This window comes from Thalassophryne amazonica, chromosome 14, assembly GCF_902500255.1.
Source record: "Thalassophryne amazonica chromosome 14, fThaAma1.1, whole genome shotgun sequence".
NCBI classification, from domain to species: Eukaryota; Metazoa; Chordata; class Actinopteri; order Batrachoidiformes; family Batrachoididae; genus Thalassophryne; species Thalassophryne amazonica.
This window is the reverse complement of record NC_047116.1, coordinates 80540989-80550101: the sequence shown is the minus strand read 5'-3', so window position 1 is coordinate 80550101 and position 9113 is coordinate 80540989.

Sequence of the window (9113 nt, the reverse complement as noted above, 5' to 3'; positions counted from 1 at the left end):
ATGCTCAAAATGTCCCTTGTCATCTTTTTCCACTCTGACTTTTTTCCCCATTGTATATACACATATTAATATTTCTGAGTTAGTACATGTAGTAGCCTGGAAAATGTAATCTAGTGAACATTCAGCAGATAGTGATGGCCAAACGAGGTCTCATGAAGCATTCGATTTTTTTTGTTTGTTTTTCAAAGCCCACTAGATGCCGGTGTCTTTTTTTTTTAATGGCTCCAAGGATGCCACAATTCAGTTTGCTTGCCTCATTTAGGTTGACAGAAAATTGCCATGTATCAGACTTAGAACCACCCACAGTGTTACGAGACACAATAATTCTGTTTAAAAACAAAACTTAGAAATAGTTGTAAGCTGCACAAAATGAGTTATGTTTCCTTATGTTGGCATTCAGAGCAATCCTCTCTAATTTGGGTTTGATATATCAAAGTGTTGCTGACATATGACCTCACATCCTGTTTGGCCATCTTGTCACTGAATTAAATTGGGTGTCATGGGCAAATGCCATCAATTTCTATTTAATCACTAGATGGAGGACCAGGGCGATCTGCTCATTCGCTGGCTGTTGCCAGACCACCGCCATCTTGGTTAGAGTTTAACAGCCAGCCAGGTTGGTTAGTCTTCTGCCCCGGTGGGTCTGGGGGCTGCCCTTCCTGGCCCCTGTGCCCTTCCGCTGCCTTTTTATCCTGGTTTCTCCTGGGGCCCCGCGTCCTGGGCCCATTGCCATTGTCGCTCGCGGCCGGCCATATGGCTTCAACACGCCGAAGTGATCCATGTCATATGGTAAGGTTTTGTACTTTAGTCTTGGCCCAACACACCAGCCACAGTAGTGATCAGATATTTCACTGTGATCTGGGTCTCTGTGTGTGGATGGTTGTGTGTTTGTGGCTGTCACCACAACTCGGTTTTGGGTGCTTTCAAGGTGATTAACACTCTGGTGTCCTAGATTATCCATTATACACTTCAATAGTCAAAGTTTCAAATCCAAATAAGGAAAAATTAAAGAGTTCTTCAGTGATTTAAAACAACATTTTAAAGTGATTGCTATAACAGAAACTTGGCTAAAGAACACTGATATTAATAAATTACAGACTGAAGGCTACAACATGTTTAATATAAACAGGATTGGAAAAAAAGGAGGGGGTGTGTAGCTATCTACGTAGATAAAAATCTAAAATGTAAAGTTGTTGAACAGAAAACTGTAACTCTGCCTGATTTGATGGAAATGCTTACTATAGAGATTATTAACGATATAGAAAAAAACATATTAATTAGCTGTGTATATAGACCGCCTGGGTCAGGTGTTGACATGTTTACTGATAAAATTATTGAAATGTTTGAGTATACAAATAAATCACTAATTTTATGTGGTGATTTAACATAGACCTGGGCACACTGCAGCTACAAACGAGTTCAGGAAGAATATGGAAACTGCAGGTTTATGCCCTATGATAACCAAACCAACCAGGATTACTACTTATAGTACTGCTATCATTGATAATATATATACAAATATACAGGGTGAAATAATTAGTGGTATCTTTATGGCACATGTGAGTGATCATCTCCCAGTTTTTATTATATATGAAAAATTGTGTCTTAATATTGTGAAAGAGGAAACTTTGATTTTTATAAGGGATAAATCCAGTAAGGCTTTGGAGGCCTTCAGAGAAGATTTGAAAAGACAAAACTGGGATCAGATATATATGAATGATGTAAATGATGCCTATAATAATTTTATGTCAGTATTCATTAGCTTGTATGAAAAAAATTGCAAAACAGTTAAAATTTATGCTCAGCGTGAGAAAAATGCTTTTAAAAATCCATGGATGACTAATGGACTGAGGAATGCTTTTAAGAAGAAAAAGTATCTTTATCGAGTGTTTCTTAAATTGAGAACAAAAGATGCTGAAAGTAGATATAAAAAAATATAAAAATAAACGTGTCAATCATAAGAAGACAACAAAAGGATTATAATACTAAATTATTAGATGACAATAAAAATAGTATAAAAAATACATGGAGTGTAATTAATAAAATCATGCAAAAAGGCAAGGTCAAATCTGATTTTCCAAACTTTTTCACGAAGAATAATGTGGATATTTTCGAAAAAGATGCAATTGCTAATGAATTCAATGATTACTTTGTGAATATTGGACCGAATGTATCACAAAATATTCCTAATGAAAACAATGATTATGGATTTATCCCTGTTAACATAAATAGTATTTTTCTCAAGAATGTTCAAACTAATGAAATTTTGACAATTGTACATACATTTTCAAGCAAAAAATCAAATGATTATATAGATATTAATATATTATTAGTAAAACAAATTATAGATGTCATTGTTGAGCCTTTCACATATATTTGTAATTTGTCACTCACTTCTGGAGTATTTCCTGATTATATGAATTATGAAAAATTATCCCACTTTACAAAAAGGGAAACAAGAATGAATTCACAAACTACAGGCCCATAGCTTTACTTCCACAGTTTTCTAAAATTTTAGAAAATATATTTTTGAACAGATTGAATACATTTATTGATAAATATAAAATTCTAAGTAAGTGTCAACATGGATTTCGTACTAATCACTCAATGGCTACAGCAGTAATGGAACTGGTTGAAGAGATCACTATTGCCATGGATGAAAAACAATTTGTAGTTAGTGTCTTTGTAGACTTACAAAAAGCATTTGATACTCTAGACCATGAGATATTATTGCAAAAACTAAATAAATATGGCATAAGAGGTATAGCACATCAGTGGGTCACAAGTTATTTAAAAGACAGAAGTCAGTTTGTTGCAATCAAAAACAATTATTCTAAAAGTGGTAGAGTAGCTTGCGGGTACCCCAAGGATCTGTCCTTGGACCAGTACTTTTTCTTCTTTATGTGAATGACATTGTGTCTGTTTCTCATTTATTTAAATGCATCTTGTTTGTTGATGATACCACTTTATTTTACGCTGGAGAAAATCTAAATAAGGTTTTGCAAACTGTAGAGATTGAGTTTCAAAAAGTTATGAAATGGTTCTACATTAATAGATTATCTTTAATATTAGTAAGACTAAATTTATGATTTTTAGTTGTAAACGAAAAGACATAAATGCATCTTTGGTTATAGGAGGATCAGCAATTGAAAGGACACATGAGACTAAGTTCCTAGGTGTTACGATTGACGAACAGTTGACATGGAAACCCCACATAGAGATTGTCAAAACAAAGGTATCACCAACTATAGCAGTGTTACATAAGGATAAATATTTTCTTAATAAAAGTGCTTTGTTTCTGTTGTATAATTCACTGATTTTACCATATTTCAATTATTGTATTGAAGTGTGGGGAAGAGCTTGCAAAACATATACTGATTCAATTTTTCTTTTACAGAAACGTGTTATTCGAGTTGTTACCGGAAGTGGATTTAGGGGCCACACTAACCCAATATTTATGCAATTACAAACACTAAAATTTAATGAATTGGTTGAATATAATTTACTTAAAACCATGTATAAAGCTCAACAAAAAGTGTTACCAGATAACTTGCAAAACAGGTTTAAAGAGAGCGAGAGCAGATACAAATTATGAGGAGATTAAGTTTTTTTTCAAAATTAAAATTTAGAACAAAATCGAAAGAAAGATGTATATCAATTCAAGGAGTTGATTTATGGAACAGCCTTGATGGTGGTATAAAAACTTTCAGGTCCATTCATATGTTTAAGAAAAGTGTGAAAGAATCTTTATTGAACAAATATGTTACTAATGTATAGCAGATAAGCTTTGTGTTATTAATTTAATGTTTTGAAGTATATAACTGTGTTCAGCAGCACAACCTAACTGGAACAGTTACTGTTTATGTAGATGATAGGGGGCAGACATTATAAGCTTTTGCTTCTTTCTGTCTCTTTTCATTCATGATATTTGTGTTAAATGCATGTATGTATGTATGCTGCATTCTCTGTTTAACGAATGAAATAAAAATAATAAATGAAAAAATGAAAAATTATGGTATGGATGCTCACTAATTAGACAACAGACTGTTGCTGTCACTGTTTGTTCATGTGTGGTTGTTTGTCCTGGTAGGTTGTGTGGTTGAGGCCCTGTCTCCTCTGTGTCTCACTTCACAGTTATTACTTTCACCACTCGTCGTTCGTTCTTGTCAGTCTTCGTGTTGTTTTGGTGGTTGGCCCTTCCTGATAGAAGTTGTTGGTTGGCTTTGAGTACAATTTTGAAGGCTGATTGGGAAGGGTGGATGGGAGTCTCACTCACACACACACACACGCACACACCATGTTCACTTACCCACTACATACCTTCTGTCTTGGAAGAATAAATTGCATATATGTGTATTAATGTTCATAAATGGTTCTGCCAGTGTGGCACTTACCATTACTATATATGCAGAAGGGGGGGAAAAAGGTGGCCATTCTTTCAAGTTTTAATTTTTCCTGACTTTTCCCTGACATTTCCTTGACTTTATTTTTTTTTTTCAATGATTCATATTTGTCACACCACAGGCAGTGTTTTCAGGCAGCAGGAGATTTGCTCTTTCTCTTTGTGTGACCTGACCAATCTCAGCTTTACTGTGCTCATTTAACAGAACTAAAAACTGAGAAACCATCAAGTGAATTGTAACCAAATTATAACAAGCAATATTTCAGGTATGAGTACCTATCTTCTGTAAGTGACTAGGTAGGTTGAAGATTGTAGGTACAACAGTACCTCTGAGCCTACATGTCTGTCCTGTCTTGTCAAATGACTCATCAGTGAATTGAGCTGAGTAGACACTACTGTAAATTTATGGCTTAAAGTCCACCCGGCATGTGTTTCAAATCAGCTGTGATCTTCCAGGCTCATCTCTAGGAAACCTGGAAATATAAAAATTTTAGCTGGATTAGCCACAATTTGTTCATCTTATTGCAGTTCAAATTCAGGCTGTCGATAAATCAAGAAAATTCAAGCTTGCTTGACATAATCTTTTCTGATGTACACATACAAATCTCAACTTCAGTTACAAGAATAATAACTGAGCTAGTGACATCAACATGTAAGAGCCAATGGCAATAGTCAAAAGGCCTATGGATGAACAAATTCAAGTCTTCGTCAAAGAATACATTAATCAATTTTTCATAATACATGGTTTTCATTAAGGTTTTGAGTTACAGTTATGCTCACAGAACAGACTTCTAACTGCTAACTTGTCAACAATGTCAGATTGTCACCAAAAATGAATCATGTTCTAACCTTTTTTTGTGAATTTTAGTCATTCCCCGACATCATTAATATTCCATATAATACTCACTTATGAAAGATCACTCTACAATCCTTTGTAAGCTTGTTGCTGCACTTGAACTCTGCACAAAATGGCATTTTAAGATCACTTTAACCCACTGATTTATATTTAACAGAAGTCGAGTAAAACGAAATAGTGAGCAAATTCAAAAAAGATGCTTTAACCCAAGTTTAACTGAGCAAATCTACTGCCTAATGATGCATAATACTGCTGCCTTGCAACAGCTCAATGGCTGCACCTGCCATCTAGTGGAATAAATAGAAATTGATGGCAAAAGCTTAAAAAGTATTAACCCTGTAAAGACAGAAAACAGCAAATGTTTCACGAAGGCTCATTTGGCCATGAGTACCAGACGTACATAGCATAGAACATGTGCTAATAGTCCTGTTAAATTCTCAAATACTGTTTATACATAAGGGCAACACAGTGTCTTAGTGGTTGGCAATGTTGACTCAGTGAAAAGGTACTGGATTGCTTCACACATGGTGCTTTCTTGTGGAGTTTGTATGTTCTCCCCGTGCTTGCATGGGTTCACCTTACAGGTGCTCTGGCTTCGTCCCACTTCCAAGTCCATGCAGGTTAATTGAATTGGAAACTTTAAACTGATTGTTGGTGGGAATGTGTTTGACTGTCTATATATGACACTACAGTGGACTGGCTGCCACTCCAGGGTGTATCCTGCCTCTCACCCATTGAGCAGCTCCGCCATGACCCATAAACGGAATAAGCAAGTATAGAAAAAAATGTATAAGTAAATGTTTGTACATCCTGTGAAATGGCTCCATTCCAGCTCTGTCTTGGAACAAATCTGATGCAGTGTCCATAGGATCTGCGTCATCACACCAGATGGCCTGTCTATACAGTTTGGTTCTGCTCAAGGCATTTACTTGTTAATACGGATTTTTCTTTGTCCCTGCTGCCAAATGCTTGCTCATGGGCAAATTTTGAATTCCTGTAAAATATACAACCCCTGGCAAAACGTATGGAATCACCGGCCTCGGAGGATGTTCATTCAGTTGTTTAATTTTGTAGAAAAAAAGCAGACCACAGACATGACACAAAACTAAAATGGCAACTTTCTGGCTTTAAGAAACACTATAAGAAATCAGGAAAAAAAATTGTGGCAGTCAGTAACGGTTACTTTTTTAGACCAAGCAGAGGGAAAAAAAATATGGAATCACTCTATTCTGAGGAATAAATTATGGAATCACCCTGTAAATTTTCATTCCCAAAACTAACACCTGCATCAAATCAGATCTGCTCGTTAGTCTGCATCTAAAAAGGAGTGATCACACCTTGGAGAGCTGTTGCACCAAGTGGACTGACATGAATCATGGCTCCAACACGAGAGATGTCAATTGAAACAAAGGAGAGGATTATCAAACTCTTAAAAGAGGGTAAATCATCACACAATGTTGCAAAAAGATGTTGGTTGTTCACAGTCAGCTGTGTCTAAACTCTAGACCAAATACAAACAACATGGGAAGGTTGTTAAAGACAAACATACTGGTAGACCAAGGAAGACATCAAAGCGTCAAGACAAAAAACTTAAAGCAATATGTCTCAAAAATCAAAAATGCACAACAAAACAAATGAGGAACAAATGGGAGGAAACTGGAGTCAACGTCTGTGACCGAACTGTAAGAAACTGCCTAAAGGAAATGGGATTTACATACAGAAAAGCTAAACGAAAGCCATCATTAACACCTAAACAGAAAAAAACAAGGTTACAATGGGCTAAGGAAAAGCAATCATGGACTGTGGATGACTGGATGAAAGTCATATTCAGTGATGAATCCCGAATCTGCTCTGGGCAAGGTAATGATGCTGGAACTTTTGTTTGATGTCGTTCCAATGAGATTTACTCAACAAAAATATAAACGCAACACTTTTGGTTTTGCTCCCATTTTATATGAGATGAACTCAAAGATCTAAAACTTTTTCCACATACACAATATCACCATTTCCCTCAAATATTGTTCACAAACCAGTCTAAATCTGTGATAGTGAGCACTTCTCCTTTGCTGAGATAATCCATCCCACCTCACAGGTGTGCCATATCAAGATGCTGATTAGACACCATGATTAGTGCACAGGTGTGCCTTAGACTGCCCACAATAAAAGGCCACTCTGAAAGGTGCAGTTTTATCACAGCACAATGCCACAGATGTCGCAAGATTTGAGGGAGCGTGCAATTGGCATGCTGACAGCAGGAATGCAACCAGAGCTGTTGCTCGTGTATTGAATGTTCATTTCTCTACCATAAGCCGTCTCCAAAGGCATTTCAGAGAATTTGGCACTACATCCAACCAGCCTCACAACCACAGACCACGTGTAACCACACCAGCCCAGGACCTCCACATCCAGCATGTTCACCTCCAAGATCGTCTGAGACCAGCCACTCGGACAGCTGCTGAAACAATCGGTTTGCATAACCAAAGAATTTCTGCACAAACTGTCAGAAACCGTCTCAGGGAAGCTCATCTGCATGCTCGTCGTCTTCATCAGGGTCTCGACCTGACTCCAGTTCGTCGTCGTAACCGACTTGAGTGGGCAAATGCTCACATTCGCTGGCGTTTGGCATGTTGGAGAGGTGTTCTCTTCACGGATGAATCCCGGTTCACACTGTTCAGGGCAGATGGCAGACAGCGTGTGTGGCGTTGTGTGGGTGAGCGGTTTTCTGATGTCAATGTTGTGGATCGAGTGGCCCATGGTGGCGGTGGGGTTATGGTATGGGCAGGCATCTGTTATGGACGAAGAACACAGGTGCATTTATTGATGGCATTTTGAATGCACAGAGATACCGTGACGAGATCCTGAGGCCCATTGTTGTGCCATACATCCAAGAACATCACCTCATGTTGCAGCAGGATAATGCACGGCCCAATGTTGCAAGGATCTGTACACAATTCTTGGAAGCTGAAAATGTCCCAGTTCTTGCATGGCCGGCATACTCACCGGACATGTCACCCATTGAGCATGTCTGGGATGCTCTGGACCGGCGTATACGACAGCGTGTACCAGTTCCTGCCAATATCCAGCAACTTCGCACAGCCATTGAAGAGGAGTGGACCAACATTCCACAGGTCACAATTGACAACCTGATCAACTCTATGTGAAGGAGATGTGTTGCACTGGATGAGGCAAATGGTGGTCACACCAGATACTGAGTGGTATCCCCCCCCAATAAAACAAAACTGCACCTTTCAGAGTGGCCTTTTATTGTGGGCAGTCTAAGGCACACCTGTGCACTAATCATGGTGTCTAATCAGCATCTTGATATGGCACACCTGTGAGGTGGGATGGATTATCTCAGCAAAGGAGAAGTGCTCACTATCACAGATTTAGACTGGTTTGTGAACAATATTTGAGGGAAATGGTGATATTGTGTATGTGGAAAAAGTTTTAGATCTTTGAGTTCATCTCATACAAAATGGGAGCAAAACCAAAAGTGTTGCGTTTATATTTTTGTTGAGTGTATAAAGATGACTGCCTGAAGAGAACATGTAAATTTCCACAGTCATTGATAATATGGGGCTGCATATCAGGTAAAGGCACTGGGGAGATGGCTGTCATTAGATCATCAATAAATAAAGGATGTTTGGGGATGTTGAAATCATTTTTCAAGATGATAATGCATCTTGCCATAGAGCAAAAACTGTGAAAACATTCCTCGCAAAAAGACACATAGGGTCAATGTCATGGCCTGCAAATAGTCCGGATCTTAATCCAATTAAAAATCTTTGGTGGAAGTTGAAGAAAATGGTCCATGACAAGGCTCCAACCTGCAAAACTGATCTGGCAACAGCAATC